This window comes from Rhyacophila brunnea, unplaced genomic scaffold, assembly GCF_057557595.1.
Source record: "Rhyacophila brunnea isolate RB1 unplaced genomic scaffold, BYU_Rbru_1.0 scaffold_12, whole genome shotgun sequence".
NCBI classification, from domain to species: domain Eukaryota; kingdom Metazoa; phylum Arthropoda; class Insecta; order Trichoptera; family Rhyacophilidae; genus Rhyacophila; species Rhyacophila brunnea.
The window spans coordinates 2,026,373-2,052,292 of record NW_028232774.1 but is presented as its reverse complement, the minus strand read 5'-3'; the positions used below and the strand labels follow the sequence as shown (position 1 = coordinate 2,052,292).

At 34.0% G+C, this 25,920-nt stretch overlaps 18 non-coding genes across 18 annotated transcripts; all 18 read left to right on the top strand.

Annotated features, from left to right (window-relative positions):
* The first annotated feature begins 13,848 nt into the window (after nucleotides 1–13,848).
* Nucleotides 13,849–13,967, top strand: LOC147077648 (5S ribosomal RNA). Its single transcript, XR_015069261.1, has one exon. It is a non-coding gene; the product is annotated as a 5S ribosomal RNA (ribosomal RNA).
* A 95-nt stretch (nucleotides 13,968–14,062) lies between these two features.
* On the top strand, nucleotides 14,063–14,181 carry LOC147077647 (5S ribosomal RNA). The gene has a single exon (XR_015069269.1). It is a non-coding gene; the product is annotated as a 5S ribosomal RNA (ribosomal RNA).
* A 92-nt stretch (nucleotides 14,182–14,273) lies between these two features.
* LOC147077646 (5S ribosomal RNA) lies at nucleotides 14,274–14,392 on the top strand. The gene has a single exon (XR_015069270.1). It is a non-coding gene; the product is annotated as a 5S ribosomal RNA (ribosomal RNA).
* Nucleotides 14,393–14,484: 92 nt separating this feature from the next.
* LOC147077645 (5S ribosomal RNA) lies at nucleotides 14,485–14,603 on the top strand. The gene has a single exon (XR_015069268.1). It is a non-coding gene; the product is annotated as a 5S ribosomal RNA (ribosomal RNA).
* Nucleotides 14,604–14,695: 92 nt separating this feature from the next.
* LOC147077644 (5S ribosomal RNA) lies at nucleotides 14,696–14,814 on the top strand. The gene has a single exon (XR_015069262.1). It is a non-coding gene; the product is annotated as a 5S ribosomal RNA (ribosomal RNA).
* Nucleotides 14,815–14,906: 92 nt separating this feature from the next.
* On the top strand, nucleotides 14,907–15,025 carry LOC147077643 (5S ribosomal RNA). Its single transcript, XR_015069266.1, has one exon. It is a non-coding gene; the product is annotated as a 5S ribosomal RNA (ribosomal RNA).
* Nucleotides 15,026–15,117: 92 nt separating this feature from the next.
* On the top strand, nucleotides 15,118–15,236 carry LOC147077642 (5S ribosomal RNA). Its single transcript, XR_015069260.1, has one exon. It is a non-coding gene; the product is annotated as a 5S ribosomal RNA (ribosomal RNA).
* Nucleotides 15,237–15,328: 92 nt separating this feature from the next.
* Nucleotides 15,329–15,447, top strand: LOC147077641 (5S ribosomal RNA). The gene has a single exon (XR_015069271.1). It is a non-coding gene; the product is annotated as a 5S ribosomal RNA (ribosomal RNA).
* A 92-nt stretch (nucleotides 15,448–15,539) lies between these two features.
* On the top strand, nucleotides 15,540–15,658 carry LOC147077640 (5S ribosomal RNA). The gene has a single exon (XR_015069259.1). It is a non-coding gene; the product is annotated as a 5S ribosomal RNA (ribosomal RNA).
* Nucleotides 15,659–15,750: 92 nt separating this feature from the next.
* Nucleotides 15,751–15,869, top strand: LOC147077639 (5S ribosomal RNA). The gene has a single exon (XR_015069267.1). It is a non-coding gene; the product is annotated as a 5S ribosomal RNA (ribosomal RNA).
* Nucleotides 15,870–15,961: 92 nt separating this feature from the next.
* LOC147077638 (5S ribosomal RNA) lies at nucleotides 15,962–16,080 on the top strand. The gene has a single exon (XR_015069258.1). It is a non-coding gene; the product is annotated as a 5S ribosomal RNA (ribosomal RNA).
* A 92-nt stretch (nucleotides 16,081–16,172) lies between these two features.
* LOC147077637 (5S ribosomal RNA) lies at nucleotides 16,173–16,291 on the top strand. The gene has a single exon (XR_015069257.1). It is a non-coding gene; the product is annotated as a 5S ribosomal RNA (ribosomal RNA).
* A 91-nt stretch (nucleotides 16,292–16,382) lies between these two features.
* On the top strand, nucleotides 16,383–16,501 carry LOC147077636 (5S ribosomal RNA). The gene has a single exon (XR_015069265.1). It is a non-coding gene; the product is annotated as a 5S ribosomal RNA (ribosomal RNA).
* Nucleotides 16,502–16,593: 92 nt separating this feature from the next.
* Nucleotides 16,594–16,712, top strand: LOC147077635 (5S ribosomal RNA). Its single transcript, XR_015069256.1, has one exon. It is a non-coding gene; the product is annotated as a 5S ribosomal RNA (ribosomal RNA).
* Nucleotides 16,713–16,804: 92 nt separating this feature from the next.
* On the top strand, nucleotides 16,805–16,923 carry LOC147077634 (5S ribosomal RNA). Its single transcript, XR_015069281.1, has one exon. It is a non-coding gene; the product is annotated as a 5S ribosomal RNA (ribosomal RNA).
* A 91-nt stretch (nucleotides 16,924–17,014) lies between these two features.
* LOC147077633 (5S ribosomal RNA) lies at nucleotides 17,015–17,133 on the top strand. The gene has a single exon (XR_015069280.1). It is a non-coding gene; the product is annotated as a 5S ribosomal RNA (ribosomal RNA).
* A 92-nt stretch (nucleotides 17,134–17,225) lies between these two features.
* Nucleotides 17,226–17,344, top strand: LOC147077632 (5S ribosomal RNA). Its single transcript, XR_015069264.1, has one exon. It is a non-coding gene; the product is annotated as a 5S ribosomal RNA (ribosomal RNA).
* Nucleotides 17,345–17,436: 92 nt separating this feature from the next.
* Nucleotides 17,437–17,555, top strand: LOC147077631 (5S ribosomal RNA). The gene has a single exon (XR_015069263.1). It is a non-coding gene; the product is annotated as a 5S ribosomal RNA (ribosomal RNA).
* Nucleotides 17,556–25,920: the final 8,365 nt, after the last annotated feature.

Genomic DNA, 25,920 nt, shown 5'->3' with positions numbered 1-25,920 from the left:
TGAAGTTTAGCCTTATGCAGTTGATGCCTGAAATGCAAAATAATTACGAATACAGTTTTCTAAGAATTGTAATATATTGTACTTAAAAACATTATTAGATTATCATTATTATTTTTGTATTTTTAGTATCTATTGTTATTCAATCCCCGCAAAATAAGGGGATGTTTTTAGAACAAAATATATTTTTAAACAATATGTTCTGTAATAAAAAGTTACATTACTTTTTTATCTTAAAATAGCTTTCTTTCCTCAAAAAATAATACCTCATCTGAATATTTCCTACCTATTTTTATATAAATAGATTAAATATATTATAAGATGGTATATTTAACAACTTTACAAAAATGTCTCAAACATTTCATTTAATAATATTTTTTTTGACCATGTCCGATCTAATAAGATCATATGGGCCTCCACAGAGTGGAAGTTTGTATTAACAGATTTGTTTTTACTAGAAATAGATCTTAGCCACTTGCCCAACCTATCAGGTCCATACTCTGACTTAAACACAAATTGAAAAACAAAATGTGTATTTTCCAGACCCAGGATTCGATCCTGGGACCCTCAAAGTCTTGGGCCGACGCTTAATCCGCTCAGCCATCGTGGGTGTTATTTAAAATCTAATAATATGTAATTACATAAATGTATAAGACGCATTCTGCAGTTTCTTGGACATATTGTACGGCGCGGACCAGACAACCTAGAGAGACTGGTGGTTTTCGGTGGCCTCCATGAAAGGCGAAGCAGAGGAAGAGCGCCTGCGCGCTAAAGTGACCAAGTGAAAGAGTTGACTGGGCGCACCATTCATTCTGACCTGAGAGAAGCAGAAGATCGAGAAGGATGGAAAGACTTGGTCGCTCAAAGGATGGCAAAATTAAAAAGTGGTCACGACCCTTAACCATAAGTGAACGACCAAGAAGAGAGATTCAACATAATAAGGTCAACAATAAATAAGACCTTAGAAGATGAAAAAATTAAAAATTGAAGAGTCTTTCTCTCAAAATGAGACATCTCCTTATCAATTGAGACCTTAACCTAGTTATGTTATGAGACTGCAGGTGACATATTGGTGTTAAGTTTCCCCAATCCTTTTCTATTACAAAATAATTGGTAATGGTCATCGCTTTCCGATAAGAAAGCTCACGGCGAACTGTGCCACAGTGAAATTTTGTACGTACAATTTACATGTAACCAAAACGACTAGCCCAGTAAATTCTCATAGTACCTACGCTAATACAGTCACATTTTGTGAGTCACAGTTCTCTTATTGTGAGTTTCGTTAACATCTGGGCTTCGACCTTGTATTATTTATGATTGCTGATAACAAAGTTTGAATACTTAGATATTCTTAAATTTATTGATTATTAGTATAATTTAAAGTACCCATCAGACAAAAGGTAGATATAAAAAATAATCACATTCATCATAATATACAGATCAATAGCTTAGAGATGAGAGTATTCACACGGGAAAAAAAAGAATTCGAATCTCACTCGAAGTCCAACTTTTTTGTCCGTATGTCAAAATTATGTCTATCATTGATAATAATAAAGTTAGTAAGAGATCGAGTATCGACATATTTTAAAAGTTAAGGAAGGCAAAGTAAGCTCTTCATCAAAGTTTTTTTAATCATAATGAATATAAATTTGCATCAATTCGGAAATCAATATATTCTGAACGAATGATAATTAATTCAGGCAGATATTTTTTTTAAGTTTTAAATTATTACAAAAAGCTTTGAAAGTTCTAGAGCCGTTCGTTGTATTATGTCGTGTATTTTATATGCTTTTACTAAGTTGGAAAGTTTCTTTCTCTTTTCAACAGTATTATGGAGATAATTGATATCATCTTTAATATTTTGAAATACTGTTTAAAGGGCAACGAGATTAATTACAAGTATTTCCACCGATGTCGCGATTTACTTATTCAAGTTACAGAACTACTCTAACATTGGTGATACTAATTGGGGAAGACAATAAATTTCTTCGGATATTAATATATTACACTTATGTCGAGGCAAGTTTAGGTAGACGTTGTTTTATAAATTCAGTAGACACAGTCCACATTTCTCTCTCGGTGTACTTTGATTGATATAAATTTGGGTACACTTTTTTCACGCTGTTGTTTGTATATTATTTATAGGTACCTATTTTGTATGTATGACTATGATTTACATACTTTTTTTCTAATAGAATTTTTCCAAATTTATAATGGAGAATGTGACATTATTTTTTTGGTACTGTGTATGAATTATTCACTTCATACCGGAAGTAATTATGTCCTGTCTAATATTAAATATTTAATTAAATATATTTTTATTCAACGAATAATTCACAAGATTTAAGAATGTAACATTCTAATTATTGAACATATTATATAACTTTGAAATCACTTCTGTAAAAATATGTTACAACTAGGGATCCCGAGCTATTTTCGATACCTATGAATCCCGGGATTGATAAACATAATCCCGAATATTCGGGATTGATTTTTTTTATCAATTTTTATCGCAAAATAAAATAAAAACGAAAATATAGCAGAAAAAATACTTTTAATAACAAATTAAAACTACATTAGAAATAAACTGAGTTTGAATGAAGTTTGATTTATACACATGTGTAAGTTGCCGATTCATTTTATTTTTTCACATAAATTAATAAAAATGAGAAAGATTGAAAAAAACAATGCTTTGCACTATTAACAAAGTAATTCCACCATGATCTCATACGTTTTACGGCAGTTTCATATTTGGCTGACTAATTAGATTTATGAAGCGGAAAGACCATAAGTACACCATGATTTGCTTTACTATTTTAAATCTCGCTAACCTATTCATTAAGTCTTTACTATCAGAAACAGCAATCTCATATTAAATTCACATTATTATTTATATTACAATATTATTTACTCCATTAAACTTATGTATTTCCAAGATTGAACGTATGCAATATTAACAATAAATGTCTTAAATAGTATAAATTATACTAGATTTATTTTTGACCGAGTTTATCAATGTTATTTATTTTGTAAATATAAAAATTTTATATTAACAAAGGAAAAAAATGTCAATCCCGAAATCCCGGGATCAGAATTTTGGCTCGGGATTGGATTCCCTAGTTACAACCAATAGAAAAAATCTTTTTTGAAAAAGTAAGGATAGCGCTTCAGAGAGTATTAAGGTCCATTAGTTAAAATTTGTCACAATGAAGTATGGCGCCTTTAGAATAATGGTATATGTGCATGTGCGCGAAACCCGATAGACGCAGGTTCGATTCCTGCGGGATGTCTTACTTTTTTCAAAAAGATGTTTTCATAGAAGTGTTTTCAAAATTATGCATGTTCAATACTTAGAATGTTACATTCTTAAATCTTTTAAATTATTCGTGAATAGAATATGAAAAAATAGTTCGTTAAAAAAAGTAAGTTACAACATAAAAATATCTTGGAGTGATCCGTGACGTCGGTTAGTAATTAAAGTAATAAGTACCTACTTTGATTTAAAATACAATAACCAATAGAAGCTCAATTGAGAAATAGCTTCAGAGTATTATAATAGCCATTAGTTAAAATGTGTCGTAATTAAGTATGGAGCCTTTAGCATTGTGGTCAATGTGCATGGGCGCGAAACCCGAGAGATGCATTCTCGATTCCTGCGGGGTCTTACTGTTTCCAAAAAGATTTTTTCTATTGGTTATAATATATTTTCTCAGAAGTGTTTACAAAAATTATGTATGTTCAATACAATATTATGAATATTGCTGTAAGAATCTAAAATTATATTTCATATTTTAAGCTTCCTGAATTACCTGACGTCATATTATTATGTTTAAAATTAATATTGTAAAACTTTAAAGTAACACTTCGGTCTATAAATCTCTTCGTAGTAACAGTGAAAACTATATTTAGATACTCGTACTTAAATCGGGCGTGGTGTTCCTCTTGTTACCAAGCCAATGTATGGGATAGTTAAACCTAAATTACCTCTTTCCAGTTAATTAGTTAGTAACCCGCGGCGAAAGAGTAAAGTTAATCACTGCCCGTGATGACGCGTGGAAATTCGAGAAACGACTTGGCGAAGGTGTTAAAATATCTCTATTTGGTTTACGATCCTGCTAAGGTAACATGTAAGTTGTACGTATGCAGTTCATCGTGGGACACTTATTCGTGCGCCGCAGTACGTGAAACATGACTTCGTATAACATTTTATCAAATAACGAGTTCTTCGTTGAACATTTCGTCGTGGAATACATTTGTACGTATCTTACAAAATGCGGCGATAGTTTTCAAATAGTACTGTTCCAACCCTAACCTAACTTAACCTAACCTAACCTAGTAAAGACATCTCATAAAATTCGCCACATGTTGTAGCATACGTACAAATGTATTCCACGGTGAAATGTTCAACGAAGAACTCGTCATTTGATTAAATGTTACACGAACTCATGTTGCACGTACTGCGGCGCATACATAAGTGTCCTGCGGTGAACTGTTTACGTAGAAATTTTCGGATACTTCCTGCTTAGGGTTGCAATTTTATCTTTCTCATTTGATAATAATGTCAAACAATAAAAGGTGTACAAAAAATAATAGTGTCGTTTGCAATGTTTTATAATAAAAAAGGGTGTTATATTATATACTTCTGAAGAGCTATTAACCTAGAAAAACAGCGGAGTTTTCTGCAATATTTTTGTACTAAATCTATTATGAACGAGAAAACTTCCTTTATTCTTGGGGGGTTAATACATAAAGAACACCACAGGACTTCTTTTCCAGTGGCTGTAAATCTGATGATGTGTACTTACACTAGATGAGAATTTTACGCTACTACACATTTTTCTTTATGGGGTCAAAACCTGGACATTGCCATAGAAGAAAGCTATATAAGAGAAGCGAAGTGGTCTTTGAAATCTGGTGTTATTAATGATATATAATTCGCACCTTGAGTACTTTAGTCACTTTAGTGTATTAAGGTGAAGTCTTTACTGAGCCCTCTTTAAAGAGGCACCTAGCGGAAAAATACTAAGCTTGTAATTTGAGACATTTTTTTGATAATGTACAATTTCAACTGTATTAATTAATAAATATGTATCTGAAAACATTAAAAAGATTTTTTTTTATTTTAAGTTAAAGATAAACCTACAATTTAAGAAAAATATTATAAAATGTAAATTTTGTTTACATCCCCATCTTATTATAGCATATATTTTTATGGTCGTATTTACTATTAAAATTTACTTTATTAAGTTTTAATTTTTTAAATTTTTCTTCGTAAAGATTTGACTAATTCATAGTTTTAATATTTTTTATTTTAATTTAAAAAACATCGATTTTTATAAAAAATATAAATGTGTGTAACTTGAAATCCTTTTTATTTATATCGAATCGTATTTAGGTATGGTCACAATATTAAAGCTATTTCATATAAATAAAAGGAATTTCAAGTTATACACATTTATATTTTTATAAAAATCAATGTTTTTAAAATTAATATAAAAAATATTAAAACTATGAATTGGTCAAAAATCTTTACGAATAAAAATCTTAAACTTAATAAACTAAATTATAATCATAAATATGACCATAAAAATATAGGTTATAATAAGATGGGAATGTAAACAAAATTCATATTTTATAAAAAAAAATTTAAATTCTAGGTTTATCTTTGACTTACAATAAAAAAAATCTTTTTAATGTTTTCAGATACAAATTTTGTAATTAATACAGTTGAAATTGTAAATTATCAAAAAAAAATCTCAAATGCAAGCTTCGTATTTTTCCGCTAGGTGCCTATTTAAAAAAGTCTCATTAAAGGCATCACCTTAAGTCAAAAATTATCATTTTTTAGCTAATAATGCAGTTATATTCAGAATTTTTTGCTTTAACGTAGTAACTCTAACAAAATGTGAAATGTGTTATAATTGAGTTACTTCACTAAAGTATTTTGAAAATATTTTAACAAGTTGACTGCTTTACTATGTTATTAAGATATACTATAGTAATGCACTAATGTGATGTATATTTTTGGTGCTATGGTAATGCATCAATGTGATGTATATTTTGGTGCATTAGTATATTATTTTGATTTGATATTTTAAAGTATTAAGCTCATACGAAGATCTTAAACATACCGCAATATTACGGATATAAATGATTTGTATCTTCAAACGTTGATAATATCTCACAACTATACTTTTGGAGTTAATACACTAAATAATTTATTCTTCTTCTTCGATGGCGCCACAGCTCAAGTCGAGCTCTGGCCTCCTCCACCGCCGTCCTCCAGCCGGAACGATCCTCCGCACGTCTTTTCCAGTTCCTGGTGTTTAGCAGCTGGTTGGCATATTTTGTAATGTTATCACCCCATCGTGTGCGTGGCTTTTCCACTGGCTTTTCCCCCCCTGCGTTTCCTTCGAAGATCTTCTTCGGTATCCGTGACTCAGGCATGCGCCGGACATGGCCTGCCCAGTCTAGCCACTGGAGTTTTATGAAGGTGGAGAGTTTTGAATCTTGGTATAAGCGGTCCATGACTCACACCCGTATGCAACGACTGTGTGTATGAGTATTTTATAGAGCCGGGTCTTAGTTTTTCTGTGGACATTTCTGGATTTGAATATGGGCAGCAATGAGAAGTACGATTTATTTGCAGCGGTTATTTGGGCTATTATTTCTTCCAGTTCCTCGTTCTCTTTTGTAATATTGGAACTGAGGAACTATGAATTGGAATTGGAACACTTATACTAAATAACACATGGTGCGAATTATATTATCAATTTACATAAAAATTCTACGACCTTTGAATGCTATGCCCTTTTCAGAATAATATTACCCCGTATCACGTAGGTAGATAATATTTATCTATTCAATAAACAACCTTATTTTCCTAATAAGCAACCCTGTATCGAATTCCACGGACAACTCATTTCAATTCATCTCCTGTGAAGGAATCGTTACTTGTCAGATTTTTGCCCGGGGGGCGTTGCTATGACGCGTACCGGCGCCACCGACGCCATGACGTCACCGTGACGTAGGGCGTCGATCCGTTGCCAACGGAATAGTAAGTGAATGTCGGATACGTTACGTCACGTAGATTCATCTCCCCGCAGACTGTTTGCTAGCTGTTGGCCTTTACGAGAATATACGCAATTAGTTACTATCACACTTTGCACCGGCTTGGCATTTATTACCATATTTTGTGTTGTTTTATGGGCGGCCGTTACTTATTCATGTTTGCGAAAAGTGTACATATTACAATGATATCGCCAAACATGAAGAGGTAGGTGGATGGCTAAATTGGGGATCACTTTTCAAGCCATTATTCAGCTTTTCATTAATTAATAAATGCTTCTCTTTATTCAAGGATTTTGTTATTACACACTAACAGTTACATAATATAAATAATATTACATTGATAATTAATTATATAGAGAAATACTAAATAATCACACGTTTTTAAATTTTCTATTGAATCATATAAACTTGACAATTCTATGTATTAACAAAAACTTTTTATTGTTGTCTATAGAAATACTGAATAAATATAGAATACTGAAATGTCATTTTGACATTTCATATTGATTTCCATAGTAACGCACGTATATATTAATAATTTAGTTTCTAGGACCCCCTTAGCAACCAACAATAATAACTTTCCATACAAAACAGAATTAAATGAAAATGAATTCAATTCTGCTTAAAAATGGCTAAAAGTATGCGTATAAAAGAATGCATTGTCGTCGTGTTCTGATATATTCTAAAAGTTTCAAATGTCTAGCTAGTCGGGAAGTTAGTTAAAAATATACAATCGCCCAATACAAATCTTGGACAAACAAGAAAAAATTTGTACTGGACACACAAGAATACGAGCTAATAAAAACGTGGTAAAATAACAAAATAGTAAAACAAAATAAGTGACAAAAGCTCTAAAATTAAATGTTATAGGTACTGTACGACAAGATCTTCTTGGCTACTTGTTAAAACTGTGAACTAACAAGCTCCTCCCATTTTTAATCGCACTTCGATTATAGCGACGTCCGGTTAGCGACGAATTGTCCACGTGTTAAAACTGTGAACTAATAAGCTCCTCCCATTTAGTCGACGACAGCGACTTCCGGCTGTTGCCTAAATCTTCTGGTTGGACAGTGCATAATATCAGAGTGTTGAATCTGAGCTCGGAGCAGGAGCACGTAGCAGTGGAGCAATGGCGTTTTACCCGGAGCACCGAAAATTTGTAGTGCTCTGCTGCTCCGGATGTTTTTTTTAATTATTAAATGAAAATATTATATTTGACACTTTGGAACACTGGAGTTATTTGAAATACGCGAACACTATCGAGTGATAAATAACCTCACTTTTTGACAGAAGAGGCAGATAATGAAAGACGATGTGTTGTATCCATTACTAATATTCTTATAAAACTAATATTTTTTTTATTTTTTTAACATTTTCGGCACTTTTCCTCACTATCTACTGCATTACGTGTATATTTTATAATTTTACTATCTTGACCTTAATGTGTCGGCCAGGTAGGGGTTCCTCGAGTGCTAGAAAAATTCTAACGGTTTCTTCAAACAAAAAAGGTTGAGTAGCACTACTCTAGATACACGGACCAAATCAAGAATTCCTCAGGTTTTCCATTTGGTTTCCATTGACAAAGGCCACGCGTGCCGCTGAATACTTACCGAAAGAGATGGAGCCAAACCACGGAGAAGGTTCTTTGACAACCAAAATATCCGGGACTCAGTCATCAGTAATGAGTTCCTACAAAAAATAATAACTTGAATGAGTATTTGAGTTAATACTACCGACTGAGGTTACTTGATTTTGAGTTTAACGCTTCTATTGCGGATCGTCTATAAAGTTACACGAATTTCGGTACTTTTGAAACTTTTACCACTCTGTTTAAATAACGTTTTATTTTTTTATTTTCCCATCCGTTAAAAAAACAAATTCTTTGAAAATTATCGTTTTCAGTATAATGTTAATATGGAATCTATTATTCTCAGAAAAAAATGATTGTGTGTCGTCGCATTTTCTACAACCTCGTATCCTCCCCGTCAGAAAGGAAACCATATTTAAATATTAGACTCCCTTAGGGCGTGACGTCATAATATATGAACAACCCCGTCATCATAATATATTAAGCTAAAACTTATTTTATAATATTTTATTATTATTTATCTCACAACTCAAAATAAGGGTTGTGAGAGAATAAATTCAAAACGTTCTATGAAATACTAATAATATTTATTTACGTTTTGCAGATTTTCCATTACACATTAAGTCTTTGTATATTTTGTTGAAATTGAAACTGTAAAAAAAAAACAAAAACCTCTTTAAATTCCCATTAGTATTAGACAGAGTGCTTTTGAATAATAACAAAATTTTCACCATTAAAATAATTCTTTGATAGATTAAAACGAGCCCTGTAGAAAGAACCTTTTTGATTTTGATGACTGGTAATTATTTTTACATTAAAATAGTATTTTGTATTTTCGAAAACAAAAATTCATCTAAAGTAATATTTTAGGCCAACGTAATGAATAAATTAATTACAGATTTTTCTTCTTCTATGCCAAGACCTCGTGCTTGAGGATCATGGTCCAGACATTATAAATAGATACTCTTCAGGAAGGAAGAATGAAACAATTACATTTTCATTTTTCAAATCAAAATTTGAAAACTACCCCTTGATTTAGATATTATACGATACAAACGGGAAAAACAATTGATTTTACTGTACGAATTAGTCTTGTTTCTGCTCTTTTAAATTGAATTCATTTTTGACAAGGACAACCTAGAATCCACTATTATCTTTTTTTAAGGGGGGACATGCTCGTCGAAGGTCAAAATTGAGTTTTTATTGTATTTTCAAACCATGATCCTGGACACTCCTTAAACGTTGTAGATAATCTATTTATATAATTTTGAAGCCTTATTATCCTTTATAGTTATTTTAAACATTTGATGACTGCATGAAGTATTTTTGTTACATAAAATAGTATTCTTTTAAACCTCTCGCTCTAATGTTTCAGAATATAGTCATATTTCGGTACATAACTGTGCAGTGGTGTTAAGATTTTTTACATTTATTAATTTTTAAACGCATTTATAAAACCATTAGTATAATTTATTACGAGATAATTTTTGTAAAATATTCACGATAAAAAATTATTTTGATAATCTCTGTGATCCCAAATTTGACAAGAATTAGGCATTTTATTATTCAAAAAATCGGCAAGATTAACACATTTGAAGATAATTCTAAAGATACTTATTATAAGCTATGTCTTTGACCATTCAAGTGTGATAAACATCTTATGAATAATGATCGCTTTATAATAATTATTGACCTAAGAATAAGGTAGTGTTTTTTTGAAATACGCCATTTCTTTTGTCATTCCCTAGTGGTTAAGCTACAATATACGGCCGTAGCCATAAAATGACAAACTATAATTAAATTAGGGAGTAAAATTATGTTAACGCGCGTGTTTGAACATGTACCTAACCGAATTTTTTTTTATTTTTTTTTAAACGGTACATGTTCAAACACGCGCGTCAATATCATTTTACTCCCTACTTCAATTATAGTTTGTCAATTTATGGCTACGGCCGTATGTTGTAGCTTAACCACTGGGGAATGACAAAAGAAATGGCGTATTTCAAAAAAACACTACCTTATTCTTAGGTCAATAATTATTATAAAGCAATCATAATTCATAAGATGTTTATCACACTTGAATGGTCAAAGACATAGCTTATAATAAATATCTTTAGAATCATCTTCAAATGTGTTGATCTTGCCGATTTTTTGAATAATAAAATGCCTAATTCTTGTCAAATTTAAGATCACAGAGATTATCAATATAATTTTTTATCGTGAATATTTTACAAAAATTATCTCGTAATAAATTATGCTAATGGTTTTATAAATGCGTTTAAAAATTAATAAATGTAAAAAATCTTAACACCACTGCACAGTTATGTACCGAAATATGACTATATTCTAAAACATTAGAGCGAGAGGTTTAAAAGAATACTATTTTATGTAACAAAAATACTTCATGCAGTCATCAAATGTTTAAAATAACTATAAAGGATAATAAGGCTTTAAAATTATATAAATAGATCATCTACAACGTTTAAGTAGTGTCCAGGATCATGGTTTGAAAATACAATAAAAACTCAATTTTGACCTTCGACGAGCATGTCCCCCCTTAAGCAATAATTTATAAATATATGGCTATAATGTAATGGACTGTTTATTAAATTTGCATGTTGAATTCGTATAGATAGAGTAGACTGAGAAACTCCGGGCCCTAACCTTTAAGGTTTGGTAAGCAGAGTCCTGGACTCCTGAAGCACTCATGGACCCGGGCCCGACTAACTCGTACACGTTTTAAATACATGGTTCGGTTATTTATTCACTCGCGCGACGTTATCTTGTATTATTGTTAGTAAATGGTTAGTAAATGAATATTATGCAGAGCGTTGGAGCAGACCCTTTTTTGAGTTGCTCCGCTCCGAGACCTAATACTTGCTCCGGCTCCGCTCCAGGGTCTGCTCCACTCCGGGTAAAAGTTTTAAAAGTATTATATTTATACAAAATAAATGTTAAAAAATAAGTAGTTTTAAAATAATCGCCATTTTTATTAATAATTATATTAAACAAAATTTCCAACAGCACATCGTCTCTCATTATTTACCTCTTCTATAAAAAAGTGGGGTTATTTATCACTCGGCAGTGTTGCCATATTTCAAATAATTCCAGTGTTGCAAAGTGTCAAAATATACGATTTTCATTGGACTTTAGGACGATAATTTAATAAGTAATAAAAAAAACATCCGGAGCTGCGGAGCACTATTAATTTTTGGTGCTCCGGCTCCACTCCTGCTCCGGGTAAAATCCCATTGCTCCGGTGTTCCGTGCTCCTGCTCCGAGCTCCGCTCCAACGCTCTGACATTATATAATAATTGTATTGAATACATTCTACATGCTCTCTCCCGCGATAATCACCGAATTCGTTCGAAGTCATGAGGGCGAATCGTTTCTGGCAATTTTTTTTAGTCAAATAGTTTTTTAATAACCTTCCAACGAAATTGAGTAAAAACAAACAAAACAAGTAAATACATCAGTGTAAAGAATAGATAATAATATTCTCTTTCAGATGAATGATTATGTCATTACGTATAAGCGTGTTTGTCAGAAACGAGATTTGTACTCAGATAGCACAATACAAACAATACGTTCCTCCAGGCAGCTTCATTGACGAATGACGACTTTGCGTTATTATTTACACGTCAAATAAAATAAACAATAGATCGCGATAATCTTAGACTACATTGACGTAGAATAAATGCTCGGGTAATCTTGTAAGTGAATTAATAGTCGACAAACATATATAGTGAAGGTTTTCATTTTCATCATTTCTGTTAAAACACGTTGCCGAAATATATAAAAACAAACTTGATACAAGGTAACTAAACTAATGATATGGTATTCATGTAGGCGTAGGCCCGTAGGGTATAGTTACATGTTGCGAAATAAATAACGTCCTATGTTAGGAATATAATACTAAAAAAACTAATAAGATAATTATGGTAGACAAGGCATTACCAAAATAAGGAAATTAGGTTACATTCTGGATGAGACTGTAAGAAGGTATATTTTTGGGTTGCAGAGAAATATGGGATATAGTTGTATCTAAGGATTCCAATCCCGGGATCCCGAGCTATTTTCGATGATGCCTATGAATCCCGGGATTGATAAAAATAATCCCGAAATTTTCGGAATTGATTTTTTTTATCAATTTTTATGGAAAATAAAATAAAAACGAAAATACAACAGAAAAAAATACTTTTAATAACAAATAACTACATAAGAAATACACTGAGTTTGAAAGAAGTTTGATTTATACCCATGTGTAAGTTGCCGATTCATTTTATTTTTTCACATAAATTAATAAAAATGAAAAAGATTGGTAAAAACAATGCTTCGCATTTTTAACAAAGTAATTCCACCATGATCCCATACGTTTTACGGCAGTTTCATATTTGGCTGACTAATTAGATTTATGAAGCGGAAAAGCCATAAGTACGCCATGATTATTTGCTTTACTATTTTAAATCTCGCTAATCCATTCATTAAGTCTTTACTATCAGAAACACCAATCTCATGGTAAATTCACATTATTATTTATATAACAATATTATTTACTCCATTAAACATATTATGTATTTCCAAGATTGAACGTAGATATACAATATTAACAATAAATATCTTAAATAGTATAAATTATACTAGATTTATTTTTAATCGATTTTATCAATGTTATTTTTAAATATAAAATTTTTATATTAACAATGGAAAAAAATGCCAATCCCGGGACCAGTCCCGAGATTGTCAAATAATAATCCCGAAATCCCGGGATCAGAATTTTGGCTCGGGATTGGATTCCCTAGTTGTATCTGCATCATAATAGGCCTTAAAATTTCTCATGTAAAGACATCGGGCTTTCAATATTGATAATAATTGTGGACATTGCTTTAAATTAGGGCATGAGTAATAATTAATTAAAATTGGCTACAAAGAATTGGTCTATGGCAATATGGAATTCTTCCTAACTTTATTAATATACAATTTAATAAATTAATTTTTCACAATTAATTATCAGTATGAGTACAGTACGGATTAAGAAAAAAAACAAATAAAAACCGCGATATGTAAATTTGTGATAATTCAAATGAATGAATTATGAATTTTAACAATCGAGAAAAAATCTTAAAATAACTTCTATTATTTGAAAAAATGAAAATGTTTTTCTTTAGAATGCTCAGAAAATAAAGGCATCCGCCAACGACCATACCATGTTGAAAGCACCGGTTCTCGTCCGATCACCGAAGTTAAGCAACATTGGGCGCGGATAGTACTTGGATGGGTGACCGCTTGGGAACACCGCGTGCCGTTGGCTTTCCTTTTTGCATTCTTCAAAATATTTTCCATTATATTTATAAAAAAAAAAATGAAAATGTTTTTCATTAGAATGCTCTGAAACTGAAAGCATCCGCCAACGACCATACCACGTTGAAAGCACCGGTTCTCGTCCGATCACCGAAGTTAAGCAACATTGGGCGCGGATAGTACTTGGATGGGTGACCGCTTGGGAACACCGCGTGCCGTTGGCTTTCTTTTTTGCATTCTTCAAAATATTTTCCATTATATTTATAAAAAAAATGAAAATGTTTTTCATTAGAATGCTCTGAAAATGAAAGTATTCGCCAACGACCATACCATGTTGAAATCACCGGTTCTCGTCCGATCACCGAAGTTAAGCAACATTGGGCGCGGATAGTACTTGGATGGGTGGCCGCTTGGGAACACCGCGTGCCGTTGGCTTTCCTTTTTGCATTTTTCAAAATATTTTCCATTATATTTATAAAAAAAATGAAAATGTTTTTCTTTAGAATGCTCTGAAAATGAAAGCATCCGCCAACGACCATACCATGTTGAAAGCACCGGTTCTCGTCCGATCACCGAAGTTAAGCAACATTGGGCGCGGATAGTACTTGGATGGGTGGCCGCTTGGGAACACCGCGTGCCGTTGGCTTTCCTTTTTGCATTTTTCAAAATATTTTCCATTATATTTATAAAAAAAATGAAAATGTTTTTCTTTAGAATGCTCTGAAAATGAAAGCATCCGCCAACGACCATACCATGTTGAAAGCACCGGTTCTCGTCCGATCACCGAAGTTAAGCAACATTGGGCGCGGATAGTACTTGGATGGGTGGCCTCTTGGGAACACCGCGTGCCGTTGGCTTTCCTTTTTGCATTTTTCAAAATATTTTCCATTATATTTATAAAAAAAATGAAAATGTTTTTCTTTAGAATGCTCTGAAAATGAAAGCATCCGCCAACGACCATACCATGTTGAAAGCACCGGTTCTCGTCCGATCACCGAAGTTAAGCAACATTGGGCGAGGATAGTACTTGGATGGGTGACCGCTTGGGAACACCGCGTGCCGTTGGCTTTCCTTTTTGCATTTTTCAAAATATTTTCCATTATATTTATAAAAAAAATGAAAATGTTTTTCTTTAGAATGCTCTGAAAATGAAAGCATCCGCCAACGACCATACCATGTTGAAAGCACCGGTTCTCGTCCGATCACCGAAGTTAAGCAACATTGGGCGCGGATAGTACTTGGATGGGTGACCGCTTGGGAACACCGCGTGCCGTTGGCTTTCCTTTTTGCATTTTTCAAAATATTTTCCAGTATATTTATAAAAAAAATAAAAATGTTTTTCTTTAGAATGCTCTGAAAATGAAAGTACTCGCCAACGACCATACCATGTTGAAATCACCGGATCTCGTCCGATCACCGAAGTTAAGCAACATTGGGCGCGGATAGTACTTGGAAGGGTGACCGCTTGGGAACACCGCGTGCCGTTGGCTTTCCTTTTTGCATTCTTCAAAATATTTTCCATTATATTTATAAAAAAAATGAAAATGTTTTTCATTAGAATGCTCTGAAAATGAAAGCATCCGCCAACGACCATACCATGTTGAAAGCACCGGTTCTCGTCCGATCACCGAAGTTAAGCAACATTGGGCGCGGATAGTACTTGGATGGGTGACCGCTTGGGAACACCGCGTGCCGTTGGCTTTCTTTTTTGCATTCTTCAAAATATTTTCCATTATATTTATAAAAAAAATGAAAATGTTTTTCATTAGAATGCTCTGAAAATGAAAGCATCCGCCAACGACCATACCATGTTGAAAGCACCGGTTCTCGTCCGATCACCGAAGTTAAGCAACATTGGGCGCGGATAGTACTTGGATGGGTGGCCGCTTGGGAACACCGCGTGCCGTTGGCTTTCCTTTTTGCATTTTTCAAAATATTTTCCATTATATTTATAAAAAAAATGAAAATGTTTTTCTTTAGAATGCTCTGAAAATGAAAGCATCCGCCAACGACCATACCATGTTGAAAGCACCGGTTCTCGTCCGATCACCGAAGTTAAGCAACATTGGGCGCGGATAGTACTTGGATGGGTGACCGCTTGGGAACACCGCGTGCCGTTGGCTTTCTTTTTTGCATTCTTCAAAATATTTTCCATTATATTTATAAAAAAAATGAAAATGTTTTTCATTAGAATGCTCTGAAAATGAAAGCATCCGCCAACGACCATACCATGTTGAAAGCACCGGTTCTCGTCCGATCACCGAAGTTAAGCAACATTGGGCGCGGATAGTACTTGGATGGGTGACCGCTTGGGAACACCGCGTGCCGTTGGCTTTGTTTTTTGCATTCTTCAAAATATTTTCCATTATATTTATAAAAAAAATGAAAATTTTTTCATTAGAATGCTCTGAAAATGAAAGCATCCGCCAACGACCATACCATGTTGAAAGCACCGGTTCTCGTCCGATCACCGAAGTTAAGCAACATTGGGCGCGGATAGTACTTGGATGGGTGGCCGCTTGGGAACACCGCGTGCCGTTGGCTTTCCTTTTTGCATTTTTCAAAATATTTTCCATTATATTTATAAAAAAAATGAAAATGTTTTTCTTTAGAATGCTCTGAAAATGAAAGCATCCGCCAACGACCATACCATGTTGAAAGCACCGGTTCTCGTCCGATCACCGAAGTTAAGCAACATTGGGCGCGGATAGTACTTGGATGGGTGACCGCTTGGGAACACCGCGTGCCGTTGGCTTTCTTTTTTGCATTCTTCAAAATATTTTCCATTATATTTATAAAAAAAATGAAAATGTTTTTCATTAGAATGCTCTGAAAATGAAAGCATCCGCCAACGACCATACCATGTTGAAAGCACCGGTTCTCGTCCGATCACCGAAGTTAAGCAACATTGGGCGCGGATAGTACTTGGATGGGTGACCGCTTGGGAACACCGCGTGCCGTTGGCTTTGTTTTTTGCATTCTTCAAAATATTTTCCATTATATTTATAAAAAAAATGAAAATTTTTTCATTAGAATGCTCTGAAAATGAAAGCATCCGCCAACGACCATACCATGTTGAAAGCACCGGTTCTCGTCCGATCACCGAAGTTAAGCAACATTGGGCGCGGATAGTACTTGGATGGGTGACCGCTTGGGAACACCGCGTGCCGTTGGCTTTCCTTTTTGCATTTTTCAAAATATTTTCCATTATATTTATAAAAAAAATGAAAATGTTTTTCTTTAGAATGCTCTGAAAATGAAAGCATCCGCCAACGACCATACCATGTTGAAAGCACCGGTTCTCGTCCGATCACCGAAGTTAAGCAACATTGGGCGCGGATAGTACTTGGATGGGTGGCCGCTTGGGAACACCGCGTGCCGTTGGCTTTCTTTTTTGCATTCTTCAAAATATTTTCCATTATATTTATAAAAAAAATGAAAATGTTTTTCATTAGAATGCTCTGAAAATGAAAGCATCCGCCAACGACCATACCATGTTGAAAGCACCGGTTCTCGTCCGATCACCGAAGTTAAGCAACATTGGGCGCGGATAGTACTTGGATGGGTGGCCGCTTGGGAACACCGCGTGCCGTTGGCTTTCCTTTTTGCATTCTTCAAAATATTTTCCATTATATTTATAAAAAAAATGAAAATGTTTATCATTAGAATGCTCTGAAACTGAAAGCATCCGCCAACGACCATACCATATTGAAAGGACCGGTTCTCGTCCGATCCTTCCCTTTATTTGAATTGCGAACATACGCAGCTCAATTACCGAAAATCCTATAACAAGTTGTTTATATTTCTTTGATACAATAAAAACCCGTACCAAATACGTGGTCTCCTCATCGTCGCTATAGGATTTGTTTCCCGAATATCCATTTTTGTCGAAATTGACATTTTAATGCAGTTCAATTTCTTTTATCGCACTCTACCGAAATCATTTATAAAAACAATATATTTTTATCTAGGAACAGAGATATTTTTTTAAAAAACCCGAATACGCCATGTTAAGTTACAATTACTCCGTGGTGTTCTCCCGAATGTCCAACTATTCGTACCTGAATATCCAAGTTAATTTCGGTCGAAATATATCTCTGGCTGAGTGTTTATTTCCCGAATATGACTTTAGCCAATCAAACCGCGCTCACGCCGTGCATCTCGCTCCCACATTCACGCTGTCTAGCTCTAAAACAATCACACCCACTTTCATATTTTTCGGCGTCCGGAGACTTCTTTCAAATTTCGTCTTATTGATATTGTTTTTAACGTTACTATTGTTTTAATAGTGAATTCATCAAATTTGAAGAGATCATTCATAGTTGATACATAACCATTTCGCCCTAAACTTACAGTAGAGTTGTGGAAGTGAGTATTTTAACCTAAATAACTGCATTTTGTTTTGATAAATGACACAAAATCCCAACGGTTATATGAATTCTACAGTATGACCCGGCAACTACTATGACGTAAAAAAAAATTATTATTTCAAATTATTATTAATCAAACATTGTTTGTCTTTATTTTACTTTGAATCTAGGTATTTCTATGAAAATAAAGGTGATGCTATTATTTATTTTTGAATGCGCTGATAGTTAATTTAATTTAATATGTATGTTAGTAACTATTTATTTGGTGGATAATATAATACTAAGGATATTGGTACCTACCTAATATTAGCAGCCAATGGTAATTAATTTATACATGCTATAATTTTGTGTTGTTATTCCTTACAATAGTAAATATATAATATTTATTTGGTGGTTTGTAATAAGTTTAATTGTCAATTATAGAAATATATAGATATAATAATATACAGATATATATAAAAGATTTATTTTTTTTGGAAAAAATATTAATATAAAATTGTTAGCAAGTACGAGTAAGTACCATCATAAAATATTGGAGAAATGACCGTGACGTCGGTTAGTAATTGAAGTAGTAGATACCTTATAATATATTTTCTCAGAAGTGATTTAAAAAAATTATGTAAGTATGTTCAATTATTAGAATGGTACATTCTTAAATCTTGTAAATTATTCGTTCAATAAAAAAATAGTTAATTACTTAAAAACTATTTTATTACTTAATCCGAAAAAAAATCGAAAAAGCGATTGCCGCATGTTATTATTACATACGAACTTGGGTAATTACGATCATTAAGTATTTAAATAGTAGAGGTAATTATTAACAATTATCGTGAAAATAAATATAACATTTGAGGCGCGTACTTTTTGACCACTCAGTAATCTGTGGGCCGTGCAGCAATACGCTACGGTCTTAAATCCCGAACATCCATGTTTTGTCCCGAATATCCATTATTCTGAGAGAGCGCTAAAAATTTCCCGAATATCCACAGTGAGTACTTGTAAATAAAACGCTTTTTCTGTGCATTTAATGATTTATACCTGTATATTATTCTTGGAATCTATTCTTAGATAATGTTGCAATCATACATTATAGAAAGAATGATTGATACATCTACTGATATTAAAATATTCGATAATGAAATTTGTTTTTCGTCTCCTGTAAAATTGACATTTGGTCTATTCGGGAAACAAATCCTATAGCGACTTCATGACAGCTGTAGTAATACAGTAGTTACGGCTTTCGAGCGTTCCTTCCCAACTACCTCACTTCTTGCACGGCAGTAAAGTCTACCTTATATTTTTCTAGCTCGTCAAGTCAACGTAACGTGTCAAGTAACAGTTTAAGTGGTCCAGATTCCAGTTGTAAAATTTACGGTTCGTTATCTTTTTCTATAAGCCAAGTCGTTCATCAATCAGTCCTAGTCCTAGGGTATTTCTGGTAGGTTTCGTAACAATGGTTTTTACGGGGTGCGGTCATTAGCCTCACGCCCAATCCCCTAATATCGGGTGCTATTTCTCCCTTCTTCATTTGCCCCGATTACCCTATCCACCGGTGTTGGTTACCCGATCTCCAGGGCTGGTCAAGTTACCAAGTTTAACCACGTGGACGTGAAGGCAGGAATTGGGTGAGAGAAGCTGAGCGATAACAGATGATACTGTATCGAAACTTCCGCATGCACCACCTCTTAGAAACATATATAATTACAATTGCATATAATTCAGTCAACAAAGTTAGTAAGTTATAGTCCAATTTTTATAGCATGTCAATTATTGCCTAACTGGTATTTTATCTTTCGGTCACGATAAGGTGTAAACTAAAATCGGCAATTTTTTTGTAGAAATAGCACAAACCCTCATTATTGTTTGTAAAAAATATAGGTGCGATGTGTTATAAATATCCATTAATTTTTACCATGCCTCCAACAAGTGGTTTAATAATTTATACACCAGAACACAGATAGACAGATATTCTCAAGGATTTACGAACGGGAGCTGAGCTTCGGTGCGTTACGGTCCATTCCGAGCTCTAATTAGCGCCTTAGTAAAAACTAACCTAATATTATATTATAATAGTGACACCCCGGAAGTCCGGGTAGGGAGGGGAGTCGGGGCCGCACAGCCCGATCCGACCTCCGCACTCAACTCTCCGGTCGATCTGATGTTAATGACGCCCTGGTAGCGTGCCGTCGGTCGGTACGTGTGAGTCACACGACCAGCTTCCACCCTTCGACTAGCTCAGTGATGTAAATTGTTCAGGGCGGTCAAGCGAAGCTGGGTTTTGGGTTGGTAGAGCACGTTCAGCGTAAGGTTAGGTCTTGACAGTTGATTATGGTGGATATTCACAATGAAACACATGTTGTTCGTAGCACAAAGTTTTATTTTTAACAGTTTAGGCTCACAAAAAAAAGGTTACTCACTATACACACAGATACACAATATCAATACACAGGACACAATTATTAAGTTTTACACAGGTTGTAATTTTGCAACAGCCCTAAATTTGTTAATGATGGGCGCCGTAGGCTGTGGCAATTAAAATTTAAGGATCAACGGTACACGAAGTCCGTCACGTAACGGAGGCTCCGGCTAACTGCCTGCCAGACTGATTATGTCCCCGTTTCAGCCTTATCGCTGTCCCTCTCGCTCTACCCCTGGACGCTCATCCCTCTCTGTCATTCTCGCCTGCAGCAGAACGCTTGGGACTTTACTTGGGTTTTACCTAAAGGGTCGTCCAAGTCACCTTTTTGCCAGGTAGTCGAAAGTTACAGCGATTTCGGAGGGATTGAGCCCAAAAGAAACAACATTAGGTATCTTAATACAAATACGATTTAAAACCAAAGTTATTTCCTTTGAGTCTCGATCATACCAATCCCGCATGACCAACCTTTATTTCCCTATCTAGCAATTTGTACATTTTTTTTAGTTAATAAATAAAGTACAGAGCATTCTACGTGATCGAGCGGCGATAAACGGACGGTTGGCTTGGCGGACTATAAGAAACATGAATGTGACATCCATATCTTCGCTCGTACTTTACCCTAAAGGGGTCCTCCATACACTTAGAAACATGGAGGTATCAATAGTATAGTAGGTCGTAAGACTCTTAAGTATTTAGTTACGAATCGGAGATAAATATTGCGTCAAATAATGTTATTTTCCCTTGACTTGACATGTTATTAATTGTATATATTTAACAATGGAGATACCTAATTTGGAGATAAAACTATCGTGCCGGTACTTTTTATAAGCTGTCCATCACAAGGTACCTATCACAATTTAAATTCGTGTCTGTTGAAAACTGGATGACGTCACATTTATTAAACACGTGTTACACTATAGTAGGTAGTATCAAAAAAAAAATGTAATAAAGAATTAATATATATGACTCCCAGCAAGTTCGAGCCTGCGCTTGCCATGATTCGCACCCTTTACATATGATCTGCCTACTAAGCTATTCTATCTAATTGCGACAAAGTTAACTAGTGGTAATATACTCTCTGAAGCTATTTCTAAAGCATTATTATTGTTAACTTTGTCGCAATTAGATAGAACACGTATTATATAGCTGGTTATATAGTTTTCTCAGAAGTGTTTTCAATAAAAGAATGTTACATTCTTAAATCTTGTGAATAATTCGTTGAATAAAAAAATATTTGGTATATTCTATACGTCTTAAACACTCATAATATTGTATATCTATAATATAAAAATCAATATTTGTTTGTTTGTTTGTTCGTATTTTATGCGCTGCTATACCGTTCATCCGATTGCGATAAAACTTTGTCAACTTATTGCTTGCACTTGCACGAAGATTATAGGCTATAGAAGATATATCTTATACATAAAAATGAATGTCTGTCTGTCCTATGCGTTCCTATACCATTCATCCGATTGCGATGAAATTTTGGTGAGTTGTTGTGTGCATACCCGCGAAGGTTTCTGAATTAGTACAACAATATTCTTCTTCTTCTTCTATTCTATATTATTCTATTTGTATGCGTTCCTATTCCATTCATCCGATTGCAATAAAACTTTCGTCAGTAATTGTGCCAACACCCGCGAAGTTTCTGGATTGGTATAACCATCTTCTTCTTCTTCTTCTTTTTCTATTATATCTTCCTCTATTCGCATGCGTTCTTATATCATTCATCAGATTGCGATGAAATTTTGACCAGTTGTTGTGCGCACGCCCGCGAAGGTTTCTGAATTAGTACAGTTATTCTGCAGGCACCAAACTAGAAGACTCCAACCTTCGCACTGGATTACCCAGTTCCTCAACGGCCATGACAACTTCGCCGCCAGACTCCACGAGATGGCTTGATAGTAGATGGGCCGGGTTGTACCTGCGGGCATGACTACCAAGATGTTGAACACATCCTTTGGGATTGCCCGCTTATGGAACTCGAACGAGTGGAGCTGTTTGCCAGGGTCAGTCCTCACACGGGCCCAATTGTTCGTGAAGATATGATAGCATCCGAGGTCAACTTTGCGGCATTCGAGAAATTTGCAGCGTCATATGGGGAGCGGGATAGTCCCGACTCTTCTGTAGACTCATCCATTTCAATTCGTGATACCCAGTATGCGGGTACACAAAGCGCTTAACGTCAGTTGACAGCAGAGCCAGTCCAAAAAACAAAAAAAAACTTTCTTAACTTTCTTATTTAAGCACTACGGTGCATGGTTGCAGCATCAGTCTCGTGCGGCTCCATTTCGGGACGGAATGAGCACTTAAAATGACTTCTTTCATACACGTGTAAAGCGTTATGGAAAGCGGTCATGCATATCCACGGCTGTGCATATATGATGGGTGGTGGTGGGAACTTTAACATATCTTCTTCTTCTTCTGTTTGTATGCGTTCCTAAACCATTCATCCGATTGCAATAAAACTTTGGTGAGTTGTCGTGCGCACGCCCGCAAAGATTTCTGACAGAAAATCATCTTCTTCTATTCGTATGCGTTCCTATACCATTCATGCGATTACGATGAAACTTTTGTCAGTTGTTGTTCGCACACCTGCGAAGGTTAGTAGTATATAAAATACAAAGTTTGTTGTTTGTTCGTTCCATCCAATTTTGAATTTTTTACTACATATTATACTATTAATAACGTTTGCATATTTTGGATTCGATTTTAATTTATTGTTCTTTTGTTTGACCTTTACTACTATTAGAATTACTTTCATATTGCCATATTGTATTACACAGATATTTTAATATCAAAAAGATTTTTTTATTATTATTTTTTAAATATCTAAGATAAATCCACGAAGCGACCCTGTGCGAAGCCGGGTACTCCAGCTTGTATTCTATAAAAAGATATTATAGTAAAATATGCAACATAGGTACTCAAAAAGCCCTTTCGTCGCTACTTATCGTATACCTAGAGACTTAAAACTCGGTAGGTACATAGGTGCCAATGCAATGAAAAAAATATGTTGTTGAAATTTAGGACTTTTTTCTAGGAAATTTAGGAAATGTTTGTCTGGTTGCGTAAATAAAATATTTAGTTTTAGTAATCTTTTTTTCGTAATACGTATATAAAATATCTCTTTGTACAGAAGATATTTTTCTTCAATATTTTTTGTAAGACATTTAAAAGATGAATCACACTTGCTTGAATCATCCCGAGCTTTCATCTATATAGCATTACACACTATATTAACAATTACATTAATATCACTGGTATCTGTGTGACTCAGCTGATCAACAAACTATTTTGTGCGAATTGTCAAGTAAATTATTCGCGAAACTGAATCACAATATTGTAAACAGAACAATTTGATTCGGTCACATTATTGTCAATTGGAAACATTGCGCTAAATGGATTGCACGATATTCGTGTTATAACATTACGAATTCTGATAATTTTGTATGTCATGAAAAACCCTCAAAAATAACAATGCACAATAATATTATGACATCACCAAATCAATTAATTGCAGGGCTTAGGATATAATTAAACCAAGTGTGTCTACGGTTACCTATATTAATAAGTTTATCTACCTACGACTTAGTATTCTTAGAGCAGATTTAGAATATGTACCGTTCTCTTTAATTTTACCACGTTTATTTTAGCACGTATTCTCGTTTGTCCGATACAGATTTTTTCTTGTGCAGTACAAATTTTTTCTTGTTTTCAAGATTTTTGACTAACTTCCCGACTAGCTAGACATTTGAAACTTTTAGAATATCAGAACACGACGACAATGCATTCTTTTAATACTTTTGGTCATCTTTAAGCATAATTGAATTCACTTTAAGTTAATTCTGTTTTGTATGTTTCGGAAAAAAATCGTTAAAAGTAATATTTTACTACTCACTATTATTGGTTGCTAATGAAATACTATGGAAATCAACATGAAATGTCAACATGATATTTCTGTATTCTATAATATTTATTCAGTATTTCTATGAAGTACAATAAAAAGTTTTTATTAATACATAGAATTGTCAAGTTTATATTACGATTCAACAGAAAATTTAAAAACGTGGTATATGAAAAGTTATTTTTATCTTGTAATTATTTAGTTTAATGTTTAATACTTATAGTTAATGCATTTTAGCTTTTACCGAAATCTAGAAGAAACATAATGCATAACCAAATGTTTTATTTGGAAAGATGTTATTATCGTATCACATTCAAATACATAATAATATTATATTCTATCCATCAGTGGCGAAGGGTGGAGGTTGGCTGTTAAGATCCAACATAAATATTACATACTAAACATTGTCAGTCAAACATATTTGTTTTCATTGAACTAAAACTGCAATGTGTAGATAGTGCATGGCCCCCACAAGGGCTGACAAGGCTCTAGCCTGAAGGCCCGGCGTGATGGGTTGGCCACTTAAGTGGGAATAACACCCACCAAAAATTCGCTCATATAGTAAAAAAAAGTCGCCAACGGCCCAATTTCACGAGTAGAATTTTATTTTACAATTATTTTTAGTGCGTCTTCTGACTAATAAAAAAAAATATTTATCCGATATGGCAAAGGTCGCATGTTACTTAAGTAGGTATCACAAAAGGAGGTAGGGATCAGTGCATCATAATATGATACCGAGTGCTGACAATTCACGTGGATTTATTTAAAAATGCCAAATTTCTCAGAAAATGCAAGGAACCCTGAAGTTCCTGTTGTAGAACATTACACTGTCCCTAACTTTAGCGATTAATTAGGGGGCCCGCCAAACATCGTAGCCTGGGGGCCCGCTTAAGGATGTGGGGCCATGAGATAGTGTTTGTTAGTTTTTAAAATTCAACTAAGCCACGCCTAATCGAAGCCACTGTAGATATCTAATAGTCAAAAAAATATTCGTTTATCCATAAATTATCTAAAACTATACCTACCATTCAATCATACATAATTTTGGATATTTCATAGAAAGAAAAATATTTTTTTATCGATCATGGTTTGGTTAGGCAGAGCTTAATTCATTTTATAAATCTAACTAACACCATCTGTAATATGTATTTATCATTAATTTATTCAACGAAAACAAATAAAGTATGACTGAAAAAGTATGTGCACTATTTTGTTGGATCGTCCATTGCATGGCCCCACATCCTGAAGCGGGCCCCCAGGCCATGAT